Below are 14,697 nucleotides of genomic sequence, written 5' to 3' on the forward strand. Positions count from 1 at the left end.
TAATTTTATTTAACAGGCTAAAAAAATAATCAACATGTAAATGTATAAATATTTCGATAAGTATTGTTATGGAATATTTATAACTATATGATCTTGCTTTTTTTGGTTATATCGATACAAGCTTTGAGCTCTCTTACAAGCACAGTTGACAGGCGCAGGTGTCTTATGTCACTGTCAGTGGCGGATTACACACAGCATACCCTGGCAAGATGTTTTATTTGTTGCCGATTGGCGTGTTGTTCCTTTTTTAAAACACCTTTTGTTTTTAAAATCCCTCAAGGTAATGTTGTCTATCGAGTTATATAGTCTCCCTCGGAGATATTGTAGTTCAGTAACGTGGTTCGCAGCATATAACCGTGAAGCTTAAATAGGCTGAGCATATTTTTATTAATTTTAAGACACATTAATACAAACTAGCCACCCTTTGATTTTTTTTCGTTTACGTATATTTTTATCAATCGAAAAATGCAATGAATAGTTTAATTTGGTTTTCATTTTATTAGAATTAATATAATTAATAGGCTACACAACTCCTATTGGCTCGAATTGCGTTTTGACAGATAAGGCGTGACTTTCTGGCTCAAAGATATTTGTGCCTGTTAATTTCAGCGCTGTATTTTGACAGATTTCGCAAAGGCTTCAGCTGTTCTACCTGTCAGCCGGTACCAGCCTCAGTTTTGCGACTTGACCTGTGTGGCGTTTCGATGTCTGAATGATAGCGAGAGAGAGATGAGATCAGACCTCAGATTCGATGTGTTGCCGCACTTCACAGTTACTTTACAGCAATTTTTAATATTGGCTCACCTAAATTAACTTTTCATTTATTAAAAGCCAAAATATTTCCAGACAGATGAAGCAACTTTCGGTTTTTAAAGACAGCGGCCTCAGTGATAAAAGACGCGCGCACACAGGTTACATTCTTGTAGGCATATTCATCTTTTATTTTTTTACATGAAATGCATAAAGTGCAAAAAAGAAGAGCTGAACTTCGGAAAAAGTGCTCACTTCAGTTGCCGTGATGATTGCTTTGTTTCTCTGCAGGTGGCTTGTCGATGGCGCGGCATTGCTACATCATTCTTGTTTTAATAAAAATAAGATATTTATTATTAAACACTGTGAGATGATGGTCGCGTGATTTTTAAAATGAGAGTATGCCTTGCATATTTATTCTCACGTGATAAATGAAATATGACGCATTACTATGTTCAGATTTTAATTATAAAGCATGCTCTGGTCTTAAGTAAATTATTACGAATTCTATTTTCCATTTAATTAAAATAAATATTTAATAAAAAAATAAATTAAAAAAACTAATACTTAGAAAAAACAAATGTGAGGACGGTGTCACGGTAAAAACGTGATGTCACCGGTGTTGCGTCTTAAAACCGGTATCACCGTCAACACCGTCTATCGTGGCAAGCCTAATTTGCTTTGAACTTGAGAGAGAAAAGCGAATTTTACCTGTCAGTGGCTGCACATTGCTCCTAAATAGCATAAAGCATTTCTTTTTGATCTCAGTCTTTTGTAACATTCTTTTTTTTTTTTTTTTTACTTTAACCCATTAAAAGAAAAAGTGTCATAATAAATACAATTATTATTAAAAATGCAATTAAGTTTTGTCTGTCGCATAGTTAACTATGTGATGTGGGTAAATGGTGTTTCAATGCTGCAAGTCCTATATTTCAAACCTGCGGGAAGCACTGTAATTGATCGTTTTTTTTTCCCAATAAGGTGGTGTAATAAATACATTACAATTTTTAATTAAAAGTTATTCACATTAAATAATAATAATAAAAAACATTGGTTTAAAGAATGTTAAAAACACAGGATTATGTTTTAAATAACTCCAAATCGAGGCATTCATTTTAGGCCTCTACAAACTACAAAACGTCAATGCAAATTAATGCAATACTATATGTAAAAATAAACTATTATATACTATAGTGGCCTATAAAAAATGGTCAATATTGCCTTATTTCTCGTCTCGCTCAGCACGTGTGCATTGAATCGCAAGTGACAGATACAGAGGAAATTAATAAAAATAATATAGGCTAGATTTAAAATAATATAGCCCACCTAGCAGTTTTCTTTAAAATTATAATAGGCCTGTATATAAAAATGGACTGAAAATTCTTGTAGGCCTTTTGTGATGTTCAGTTATAAAAATGCTTATCTGTACATTTGTAAAACTGTCCTGTTTAGGCTATACTGCTTCTGCTTTTGAAAAGGAAAAAAATAGTCTGGGCTATACTTTGAATTAATCAAAAACAGTTATAGGTTCAGTTTGAAATTTAACTTGATAAACAGTTAATAATGGCACCTGATGTTCAAAGAAACATCAATGGGGCGTCGATTAGGGATGTTCGGTTCTGGGTTTTTTGGATGAGACTCTTAACTCCTAATTTTGGAGTCGGTGGAATACATATGCATTCACTTAAAATAGTGCAAGGATTAAATATTCTGTCTCATATCGCACTTTACACAATGCTACTACGTCAATTCCAACATTGTGTTGTTCTCTGGTCAGATAAAACCAGCAGTAAATCATTTCCAGCCAAAATAAAATAGTTATCAACCTAAACTTTTTTACAGCATATTTTAATTGTCTAGTTTAACTAGTTTAGTTTAACTTAGAAAATTACAATGCAATCTTGGAGACATAAAGTTAAAACATAATTTTAATATCAAAATGTTTAATGGAAAGATGAGTGGCAGTTCATTAACAAATAATCCCAACTGAGCCCAAACAATGTTAAAAACTATATAGAATAGTCTAATTATTTAGTATAGTCTAAGTATCTAAATACTTTACAGAGAGAATAAAATAATCTGTGGTTGTTCATTTCTTTGTTTATTGATCGGTTGAAGTGTCAAAAAATAAAGTAGCTAGCTTCTTCATTTGATTTAATGACCAATTAAATATTAAACCACATACATGAAATATTTAACTTAAATAATTCATTCATAAACAAACCTAAAATAATAAATAAAAGCAGTGTGACAGAGCAGTATATGCTTTAAGGCACAGTCTCTCTTATAAATGTGGTTTTCTTTAAAGTGTACTTTTAAATAGCTCATTAGTTTACTCTTAAATATTACTGTTTGTTTGTGCAATTTGTTAATTATTGTAATTTAATAAAGGTGTGTTAATGAGACGGCGGAAGAAAAGGAGTGAGTCAGACCTAGTTTTTGAACATTTTACCTTGACTATATTTTTATTTAAAAATCCTCTTTTGGAAGTTTTTGCGTTCCCTCGCAGATGTTTTGCGTTCTCGCAAAACTGTTTTTCCACAAACACTTCCTGTTCACTTCATACATGTCAACCCTCCTGTTTTACCAGGATTCTCCCAACCCTTCCGTTTTTGCTGGGATTCTCCCATATTTCTCTTTCTTTCCATTAAAGCTGTGGGTCGATCATCGCTCTTCATATGCAACCTGTGAATTAGCGAATGCATGTATACGGATGTGCTAGGTATGATAAACTGATCCCAGATCAGCTTCTATACACACCATTTAAAGCGACACCTCTGTTATCAAACAAGTGATGAGCAGCAAATGAATCTCTCATTTTCTTTTATTTCATATCAGAGGTGTCAATTTAAGAATGCACAGATCTATAATGAAAGTATTCCATTACTTAAGTAACTGTTTGTGCTCATTTAAGAGAAAATGAGTTGTGTTTAAAATAAAACACACAGGACGAACATGTTTACATATTGTTAAGTATATTTGTCTGTTTAAACACAGATCTGAATCCTGCACTTTAGCTCCTCTTTAAATGGCATGTACAGAAGTTGATCTGGGATCAGTTTATCATTCCCTGATTCAGAGGTTGCATATGAAGGGCGATGATCAACCCACAGCTTTTAATGGAAAGAAAGTAAATGCAGACATTTTTATATTTGTTTCAGAATGCTTTCAAAAATAAAAATATATGAGAAATATGGGAAAATACTTAACAATAGTATGATAGAGGGATAGAATGGTAAAATACGGGAGGGTTGACAGGTATGAAGTGAACAGGAAGTGTGGATAACGCAAAACATCTTTGTGAGGGAACAAAAACTTAAAAATATATATATATATATTCCTATCACTGTTTTTTTTTCTACCATCCTTTTTTTTTCTCCCACTCAGTTTTTTTTTCTTCCACCCCATTTTTTTCTTCACCATCACGTCCCTTCCGAGTCTCCGTACTAATGCCTTAAAATGTAACTTAATAAATTTTTTTTAATGACATTTGATTGTAACATTTAACTTTTTCCTAACACTGATTTTGGTTGGTTAAGGTTTTGTGAAGCGTGATTCAGTAATGCTGATTTTACTATATTTATTTACCGGTTATAGAATAGTCTAACCGTGGATTGGCTTGCATGTATGGGCATAGTTTGACGTCTTTACCTAAAACTTTAAACCTTTAAAGGCCTATTATAGGCCCATATAAGGATAATAAAATTTGATATAAAGCACTCGTTTGGCAATGAACCATGATCTGTCTGCGTTGATAAATGGTATAAAATCAATAATAGCAAAACTGCATATCATTATTACTATAAAAAAGTATATTACTGCCTTGAGTCAGTAACTTAGGCAGTAATGCAAAGTAATAATTAATGTGAATAAATAGCCTAAATGAAAGGAACAAGAGGGACCAAAATTAGTCATGGGATTAAAATGCCTCCTCAGTTATGATATCCTGGCGCCGGGCCTGCTACCTTTGCAAGTATATTATAAACATACGGGAAGTAGGGCTATGCAATTAATCGAAAATTCGATTTTGATTATGGCTTCAAACGAATATGAAAATCATTAATCGAGATAAAACGATTGTTGCATCATATATCGTCCTCTTTTCAGTTGTACACATTTGTTGCTCTGCAAAGCTCAGTTTCACGTGAATATTACTAAAAGCATGCATTGTAAATTTGCAGCACGGCATGTGCATCATTCATTGATGTACATTCGAATCATTCATGTTTTAAAAGCATGAATGAGACCGCATGGTGTGTGTATGCGGCACACACATATTCGCACACTGTGTGCTCAGAGCAAAGCACACACATCTAAAGTTATCTTAATGTGAGCATTTTAATGGTCAAATAGGTATCAAAACGCGATGTTCAGTGATTATTCATATTAACTCTCATTTAAGTAATAAACAAACTAGTTGAGAATCAAAAGACATGTGAAAGAGAAACCATAAATCAGAACCGTACTGCTCTTAAAGTGAAAGTGCGTGATATTCCTGCTGCCGACTGTTTTTACCATTAATCAAACAACAAAAGAAGACAATCCCTCACTGTTCTTGTCTGAAGGACTTTAGTAGCTATAATCAAAGTTTTTTTTTTTTACAGTGAAGATGCTTAAAGCACAGTTTGTTTCATATTTTTATTCTATTGTACATATTTCCCTTTCCTTTGCAGGGAGGAAAATAAATGAATACAGTTGAAATCTAAATTATTAGCCCTACTTCCCCCCCCAATTTCTGATTAATGGAAAGAAGATTTTTTTTAACCCATTTCTAAACATAATAGTTTTAATAACTAATTTTTTATAACTGATTTCATTCATCTTTGTTATGATGACAGCACATATTTTACTAGATATTTTTCAAAATACAAGCATTCAGATTAAAGTACGATTCAAAGGCTTAATTAGGATAATTGGGCAAGTCATTGTATACCAGTAATTTCTTCTGCTGACCATCAAAAACTATTTTGCTTAAGGGAGCTATTAATATTGACCATAAAATAGATTTCAAAATATTTAAACCTGCTTTTATTTTAGCTGAAATAAAACAAATAAGACTTTCTCCAAAGGAAAAAATATTATAGGAAATACTGTGAAAAATTCCTGAATCTGTTAAACATCATTTGGGAAATATTTATAAAAAATAATAATAATAATTTCACAGGAGCCCTAATAATTTTGACTTGAACTGATAATCATTTTGAATAATTGTGATTAAAATAATGACCAAAAAAATCGTGATTATGATTTTTCCCATAATAGAGCAGCCCTAGCGGGAAGCACTGTAATTGATAAAAAAATAAGGTGTGTATTAAGGACATTTCAGTATTTATTAAGTGTTGTTCACAATAAATAATAATCATATTAATAAAAACACTGATTTAAAAAGTATTTTGTGACACCTACATCTATCATTACAAACACAGGTTTGTTTTAAAATAATAACTCTGTACCAAAGCGTTTATTTTAGGCCTGTATAAACTATAAAACATCTCTGCAAATTAATGCAATGCAATATAAAAAACAAAATTCAATATTTTGTTAATATTGCCTTGTCTCTCAGCGCACAGGCACACGCACTGAACTTCAAGTAACAGACAGAAAAAATAATTTAAAATAATGTAGCACACCTTGCAGCTTTCTTTAAAATTATGATAGGCCTGTATATAAAAATAGCGCCAGACCGTTTCTTAGTATTTCGCTGGTAATGTTTTTAAATAAATAATTAGGCCTACTTAAATATTAATTTGCTATTAATGTACAGTAATTGAGACAAAATAACATAATAGTAAAATATAAATATAATAAAAGTAAAATAAGAGTAATAATAAGAAAAAAATAAGATTTTTAATAGGTAAAAGTAAGAGTAAAATATAATCAACAAAATGTAAATTAAAACTGTGAATTAATAGGTAAATAAAAAGCTTATTTATTGACCATCTTAGTCCTATCACTTTAAAATAACAAACACTGTTTATCTCTCTACGACGCAATAGTTTTTATTCATAACAATTTGCTTTTGTATGTTATTATTAGCAGTATTAATTATTATATCCATATTTATATTTGTTTTATTAAAAAAAAAGCTTAGATTTGCCCACCTGCAGGTTTTAGACCATATGCGGGCAACATGTTTTTTAGGATATAACTCAGGTTTATGACAACACTTAGTTATTATTGTTCATTTATTCATTTGCTGAAAATTAGAACTGCATTTAGAAATAGTTTTGAAACAAATACTTGCGCTTAACAAACGCAACTAATTATTATTATTAGGCTAACTGATGTCTGTGCGTAAAGATTTTCCTATCCACCAAGAGCGAAAGTGAAAGTAGATCATTTATCTCTCATTCTCGCGCGGTAGATGCTCTGTTTAACAGTTTTCTGTTAAAAATAACTGTTAACTGTTTGCTTGTGAAATGCTCAGTTTTTCCACTTAAACTTACTTTACGTCATGTAAATAGCAAATGCGCTTATGGCACGATGCAAGGCTATTAAAGGGAATGGGAGATGAGACTCTGATTGGTTTATTCTCAAAATACACCTATAACTCATTAAGAAAATAAACTCAACCCTTTAGATCATGCTTAAAATTTGCTTAAAATAAAAAAGGCCTAAAATGCACAATATTTTTAAAGTAATTTTAGTTACTTAGTTTCTTCCTGCATTGTTATTGACAGAAATTCTTACCATCACCACCATCACTGTCTGGCTTCCTGGATTTCTGTCAAGATTCACCTGTTATTTCCTGAAGGGAGAAAGTGAGAGAGACATTATGATTCACTTATTTAAATTATTTTATTATTTTAATTATTATTAGTTTATTTTCTTAATAAATTAAAACGTGCACTCATTGACTTCCATGTTATTATTTTTCCTACTATTGGACTTTTCTACTTTACAAGTTTATTTTTTCTGTTAAACGAAAAACGTTCGAGGTTACTAAAGTAACCCTTCGTTCCCCGAGGAGGGGAACGGAAGCACTATAAGTGGATTTGATTTGTAAAATCCACGCATTGGGAGGTTCGGTTCAGAAGCTACTCGTCTGAAAGAGTATTGAACGGGCCAATTAAGAATGAATTGGCAGCGCAAGCCTGCGCAGGTGAGCGGCATAAGCAATCAACTGAGTATATAAGCTCACCTGGCGCCAGCCGACGCTATCCTTTTTAAGCTGAAGAGACTTTCAACAGCTAAGGGACAGTCATTATGGCGACGGAGTATAGTGCTTCCGTTCCCCTCCTCGGGGAACGAAGGGTTACTTTAGTAACCTCGAACGTTCCCCTTCGGGGGGAACTTCAGCACTATAAGTGGATTTGATTTGTAAAATCCACGCATTGGGAGCCCATTGAAAGCGCCATAATGACTGCACCTTACCAACACCCCCGATGAGGAGATAGTCAAGCAAGCGTGACGCACCCGCATCATGGGGGGCGCGGTCCTCCAACGTGTCCCTGGCCCTAATTTATCCTACTTCAACAGAAGTTTTACGGATTTAGATATATTTTTTGGGAAGTCGTGAGCATCTAGATAATTCTAGGAAAATACGACAGTACGTTGGGAAGCGTGCAATCCCGATAGGGAGGACGCTGCGGAGGCCATCCGTTACCCGAGGGTGGATAGATGGCAGAATTTACATATGGACTAGCCCTAAAAAGGGGGAGTGTGCATAGCAAAAGAGTGGTTAGCGGGGAGGGAAGACACGGGTCCGCCCAGGGGGGGGGACTTAACCGTGGCGGAATAAGCATATGGGATCGCCTAGTGGGGATCACGCATAGCAGGCACCTTTACCCAAAACGCGGGCTGACCAGCGGGCAGACCTACAACGTAGTGGGCCAGCAAGTGACTCCTCCGCTGAGTCAGTGCTGGGGGCCACGGAGGAATCTGCAGGGCTCACCTGACGGGGAACTTTACTGACAGATAAAAAGGCGCACGTATCTCCGTGTTAGGGAAAATGGCGCAGCAAGCGTGTTTCAACACCCTACCGAATTGTTTCCTCAATCACCAAGGGTTACCTAATACCCTTGAGGAAACCGGCTCCACTCGCAGATTGTAAAACCTTGCAAATGTGTTGGGTGTCACCCAGCCCGCAGCTCTACAGAAGTCTGTTAGAGGGGCGCCGCGTGCGCGCGCTCGAGAGGATGCGAAACTCCGAGTGGAGTGCGCACGCGCTCTCGGGGGACGCGGCTCATCTCGGCTCTGATAGTGAAAGAAAGGCATCCACAATCTAGTGGGAACTTATTTCGGTACGGCACTTCCCTGCTGCCGACCGTTATAACAGACGAAGAGCTGCTCAGATGATCTAAACTCTGAGTGCGGTCCGGATAATACGCAAAACGCGAACTGGACAATAAAGAAGGGCTGGGTCTGCCTCCTCCGAGGGCAGCGCTTGCAGGCTCACTACCTCGTATTAAAACGGAGTGGTAGGAACCTTGGGCACATATCGCGGGCGGGGTCTCAGGACGTGAGAGAAGCCAGCCCAATTACAGGCACGAGTCACTGACCGAAAAATGCCTCCGGGTCCCCGACCCTCTAATCGATATCAACGCGACCAGCAGAGCTGTCTTCAGGGACAGAAAGATACTGAGTCGAGGATCGAAGGGATCTGACGCGGCTTGTGTAGCGAGGGCGAGATCCTAAGAGGGCATGAGAGGGGGCGGGATGGATTAATTCGCTTAGCGCCCCTGAGGAACCGGATGATGAGGTTATGCGTTCCCACGGTGCTGCCAGCCACCGCGTTATGAGAGCGGAGATGGCAGCCACGTAACCTTGAGTGTGGAGGGCGACAGCCTGCTCTCCAGCTTCTCTCGGCGTAAAGAAAGCACAACGCTGATCTGGCAAATTACGGGGGTCTTCTCAGCGAGAGACACACCATTCAGTGAATAGACTCCACGTCAGGGCATAGGCGCGCTCGGGGAGGGGGCTCTAGCCCGAGTGACGGTATTAGCCACCGCAATCGGAGGTTACCTAAGTCTTCCTCGCGTCTAAAATCTCTTCAAAGATCGGCGAGGGTGCCAGGTGGTGCCCTGTCCCTGAGAGAGTAGGTGCTCTCTCGAAGGGACTGCCAGGGGAGGGCTATCGCGAGGGAGAGCTCTGACATCCAGGTCCGGTTGAGCCAGAGGGGCGCAACCAGCAACCTGTTCCTCGTCCTCTTCCTGACCATGCACAGTAACTGCGCGAGCAGGCTCACTGGGGGAAACGCGTATTTGCGCGTGCACCGAGGCCAGCTGTAAGCCAGTGCATCCGTGCCGAGAGCACTCGGTCAGGGAAAGAACAACTAGCAATGAGCGATCTCGGGGGAAGCAACAGATCGATCTGGGCTTCCCCGAATCGCGCCCATATCAGCTGAACAGACTCGGGGTGGAGTCTCCATTCTCCAGGACGCAAGGCTGCCGTGAGAGCGCATCGGCTGCACGGTTGAGCTTGCCTTAATATGAATGGTGTGCAGCGATTTCAGCCGCGGATGACTCCAGAGGAGCAGACGGCGGGCGAGCTGAGACATGCGGCGAGAGCGCATACCCCCTATACGGCTGATATACGCCACCGCCGCCGTACTGTCCGTCCTGACCAGCACGTGTTGCCGCTCCAGCACCGGAAAAAAACGGTGGAGAGCGAGGAACACTGCCAACAGCTCCAGGCGATATGCCAATGCAACTGGGTACCTTTCCACAGGTCCGCAGCCGCATGCCCGCAACGCACAGCCCCCCAGCCCGTGTTGGAAGTGTCTGCTGAAACGACAACAAGACTGGACGCCTGTTCTAGAGACACCCAGGTCTGTAGGAACGAGGGGTCGCTCCAAGGGCTGAGGGCGCGGCGACACAGCGCAGTAACAGAGACTCGGTGTGCGCGCGCGTGCCATGCGCGTCTGGGGACTCGATCGTGAAGCCAGTGCTGAAGTGGTCTCATATAGAATAATCCGAGCGGCATGAAGCGGCTGCGGATGCCATATGCCCCAGGAGCCTCTGAAATAGTTTCAGTGGGACCACTATTTTACTGTCGAGCTCTCTCAGACAGTACAGCATCAGCTGAGCGCGCTCTCCGGAGAGGCGCGCTGCCATGGTGACCGAGTCCAGCTCCAGCCCGAGAGAAGAGATCCTCTGCACGGGGGCGAGTTTGCTCTTTTCTCGGTTGACCTGAAACCCCCACAGGTGGAAGTGCCAGAGCACTTTGTCTCTGTGCATAATCAACTGCTCTGAGAGAGGGCAAAAATCAGCCAGTCGTAAAGAAATAGAGTATGCAGATGCCCGCGAGCCAAAGGGGCGCTGAGGCACCCTCCGCGGGCTTGGTGAGGACCCGCGGAGACAGAGAGAGCCCGAAGGGGAGGGCTTTGTATTGCCAAGCTCGACCTTCAAACGCAAACCGCAGAAACTGTCGGTGGCGAGGAAGAGTGGAGACAAGGAAATACGCGTCCATCAGGTCTAATGCTGCAGACCAACCCAGAGGACGAACGCACCGGAGGATGCGCTTCTGCGTGAGCATTCTGAACGGCAGCTTGTGCAGGCAGCGGTTCAAAACGCGCAGATCTAGGATTGGCCGTGACCCACCGCTCTTTTGGGCACGATGAAGCGTGGGCTGTAAAACCCACTCTCCATCTCGGCTGGAGGGAGCGGCTCGATTGCATCCTTCGCCAGGAGGACAGCAATCTCCTCTCGCAAGACAGGGGCGGACAGGGGGCTGACCCTGGTGAATACACACCCGTGACTTGGGGGGCCGTTTCGCGAACTGAATCGCATAGCCGAGTCTGATTGTGCGTATGAGCCACCGCGAAGAGCTGGCCCGCGCTAACCAGGCAGGCAGAGCTCTCGCTAATGGACTCATCGCTACAATCGCTGACGTACCAGCAGTGGGGCAGCGCGGAGTGGGTGTGCTGATCCGGGAAGCTCGCGGGTCCCACGGAAAAGCTGGAGGTGAGATATTTGCTCTCACTCCAAACCCGAGCTCCGGAGGGGAGGCTCGAGGGGTGGGAGAAAGGAGACCGTCCTCCCAGCGCTCGTGAGCCACTGGCGAAACGCACCGAATCTGCAAGCTAGAAAGCATAGCGTCCCAGACTGGCAGATTTCGGGCTGTCACATCTGGGGAAGTGAAAAGTGCCCTTTCATAATGTTTTCATGGCAGTAAAAAGTGCCGTTGGAAATGGGGCCCCGCCCTCCAGCGGGGAAAGAGCAAGTTCCCTCTTCTCCAGATGGCCTGTCCCAGGGGCGCTTCGCGGTCCGTTGCCGGACTTAGCGGCGTTCTGGGCAGGGGGGCTGCCTGCTTCCGAGGTGCCCGACGCGCTCGCTTCGCCTGAGGCGTGTGCGGGGGCGGAGCAGCTCTCGTAGGCGGGCGCCTTCGGCGAGGAGCAGGTATGAATGGCACGGCGGGCGGAGCGGGCTACGGACCGCCGATAAGACATCACCCACCAACTGCTCTCTCACCGCCTTGAATTCCTGGGTGAATTCACAGACAGTGTCGCCGAACCTGGCTGGGGATATGGGGAAGTCAAGAAAGCGGACTTTGTCGACTTTGCGCATATCAGCCAGGGGTGGCGCTCCTGGACCACTAATGTGGACATCGTCCTCCCCAACGCACACGCAGCGGACTCAGTAGTCCGAAGAGCTAAGTCGGCGGCGGTGCGAAGCTCGTAAGCCTGGGTTGGACCCACCCTCGTGCAGCTCGGCCAGCGCCTGCGCTTGGTAGCGCTAGTAGGTGGCTATCGCATGCAAGGCGGAAGCAGCCTGGCCCGCAGCTATGTAAGCTCTAGCTCCGAGGGAGGTAGATAACTTACAGGCTTTGGATGGGAGACGAGGCGGATCCCGCCAAGAAGAGGCGCCGCGCGGATTTACCGCCATCGCGCACTCAACCTGAGGAATCGCCACATACCCCCTGGCTGTTTCACCGTCAAGAGTGGTTAGGGTGGAGGAACACGCAGCACGAGCAGAAAAAAGTGCTTTACAAGACCGCGTGAGCCTACTGTGCACCTCCGGGAAGAAGGGAACGCCCCTCTAGTCGGTCCGGCCGCGGAGCTGGGGGATAAACCATCTCCAACCCACGGCCGAAGCAGCCCGGGAAAGCACGGCTAACATGTCCGTTTCAGGATCCGTAGTGACAGCGCTCACCAGCCCGAAGGGGGCGAGCGGGTCTGGATCATCATCGGACAATGAAAGCCCACCCTCCGATGCCGCGGTGGACATCTGGTCTCCGGTGTCATCGGGCGTAAAGGCTACCATCTGTTAGACGGATCGCTTCCCCCGCCCGAAGCTTGGATGGAGCGCTTAGAGGAGCGGGAGGTCCGCGGGCCCGTGGGCGACGGATTATCTCTCGCTGAAACCCTCAGATCTGCCCGAGTGCCCGCTGCAGAGCAGGGGACAACTGGGGTGGTTCGCCCTTTGCAAAGGCTTACCGCGATCTTGCGCAACAGTCATGGCATCGCAATGACGACATGAACTGCCCGCGAGCAGCGCATTAACATGCTGGACCCCCAGACATGTAACGCAGTGCCCGCGCCCATCATCCGAGGACAGGAAACCACCGCATCCAGAAACGCACAGTCGGAGCGCCGTCCTGATAAGGACGTGCTGCACGACTGTGTTGCTCTTTCTGTGAAGTTTGCAACTTTATACGCACCGCTCTGGAGGACCGGACCCAAAGAACGCCAGGCAAGGGAGAAACCCAGCTCGACCGTCTGCCACTGCGTGTACACACTCTGGACCGGGAGAATGCTCTCGTTCGCTCAGAATCGCTGGTCACAGCAGGAGGAACCCTCATCGACTCGATCAGAAAGTCTCTGAAGCGAAAAGGATAGCGTCGGCTGGCGCCAGGTGAGCTTATATACTCAGTTGATTGCTTATGCCGCTCACCTGCGCAGGCTTGCGCTGCCAATTCATTCTTAATTGGCCCGTTCAATACTCTTTCAGACGAGTAGCTTCTGAACCGAACCTCCCAATGCGTGGATTTTACAAATCAAATCCACTTATAGTGCTGAAGTTCCCCCCGAAGGGGAACAAGGTATTTTGATGGAAGAAGAAAACCTGCAATCATTGACTTCCAAAATAAAAACACCAAATATATGGAAGTCAATGAGTACAGGTTTTCATCTTCCATCTTCTTTTGTGTTTAACAGAAAAAATAAACCCATAAAGGGTGTGCAAATGATGACACATTTGTCATTTTTGGGTATGAGCCAGTCACAGAGTTGTTTTCTACAGAGGTTTGTTAATTCTTGACAAAAGAATTAACAAACCTCTGTAAAAAACAACTCTGTGTTGGTCAAAGCGACTGGCTCATGGAGGTACTGAAACAGAAAAGCAAAGATAAAGAAAATTCAACATTCGTTTACTTACTTTTAAAGTCTCGCATAACAAACCATGCCCTCATAAACCATGAAGAAACACATGTTATAATAGTCTACTGCTAGCACCATGTAAACCTACACATACTGTGTCCTCATAAACCATGAAGAAACACAGATTGAAGGAAGTGAAGGATGAGCAAATGATGACAAAATTGTCATTTTTGGGTGAACTATCCTTTTAAGGAGTGTCAAAATAGCATTACAAAAGAATTAACAAACCTCTGTAGAAGACAGCTCTGTTTGTGTTTGTCAAAGTGACTGACTTATAGAGGTGCTGAAAGAGAGAAGTAAAGAAAGATGAAGAAAACATGAAATTCACTTACTGAAAGCTTTAAGTCTTGCAAAACCAATCATGTCCTCATAAACCATGAAGAAACACACACGTTATAAAATAACAGTCTACTGGTAACATTGTAAACCTACACATACTGTGTCCTCATGAACCATGAAGAAACACACAGATTTAATAAAACAATAGTCTACTGCTAAGTCACATCCAATAGACATACTTGGTCCTCATAAACCATGAATAAACACACAGGACTGCTACACTGCATTTAGCAGAAATAGGAAACTGTTACTTTAGCACTTAAAGGGATGATTCACCCAAAAATTAACAT

The 14,697-nt window shown here is 42.4% G+C and overlaps 1 long non-coding RNA gene across 4 annotated transcripts in view; it reads right to left on the reverse strand.

The window, feature by feature from the left end:
* Positions 1-14,697, reverse strand: part of LOC101886085 (uncharacterized) — a 51,590-nt gene that overhangs the window by 8,273 nt on the left and 28,620 nt on the right. For 3 of the 4 annotated variants that reach the window (XR_012384501.1, XR_012384502.1, XR_012384503.1), the window contains exons 21-22: positions 14,297-14,351; positions 7,441-7,498 (exon numbers count right to left, since the gene is read on the reverse strand). This is a non-coding gene — a long non-coding RNA (uncharacterized lncRNA). The remainder of the gene's footprint in view (positions 1-7,440; positions 7,499-14,296; positions 14,352-14,697) is intronic. The other variant, XR_012384504.1, reaches the window with a different exon arrangement.

This window comes from Danio rerio, chromosome 8 (assembly GCF_049306965.1).
Source record: "Danio rerio strain Tuebingen ecotype United States chromosome 8, GRCz12tu, whole genome shotgun sequence".
Classification (NCBI taxonomy): Eukaryota; Metazoa; Chordata; class Actinopteri; order Cypriniformes; family Danionidae; genus Danio; species Danio rerio.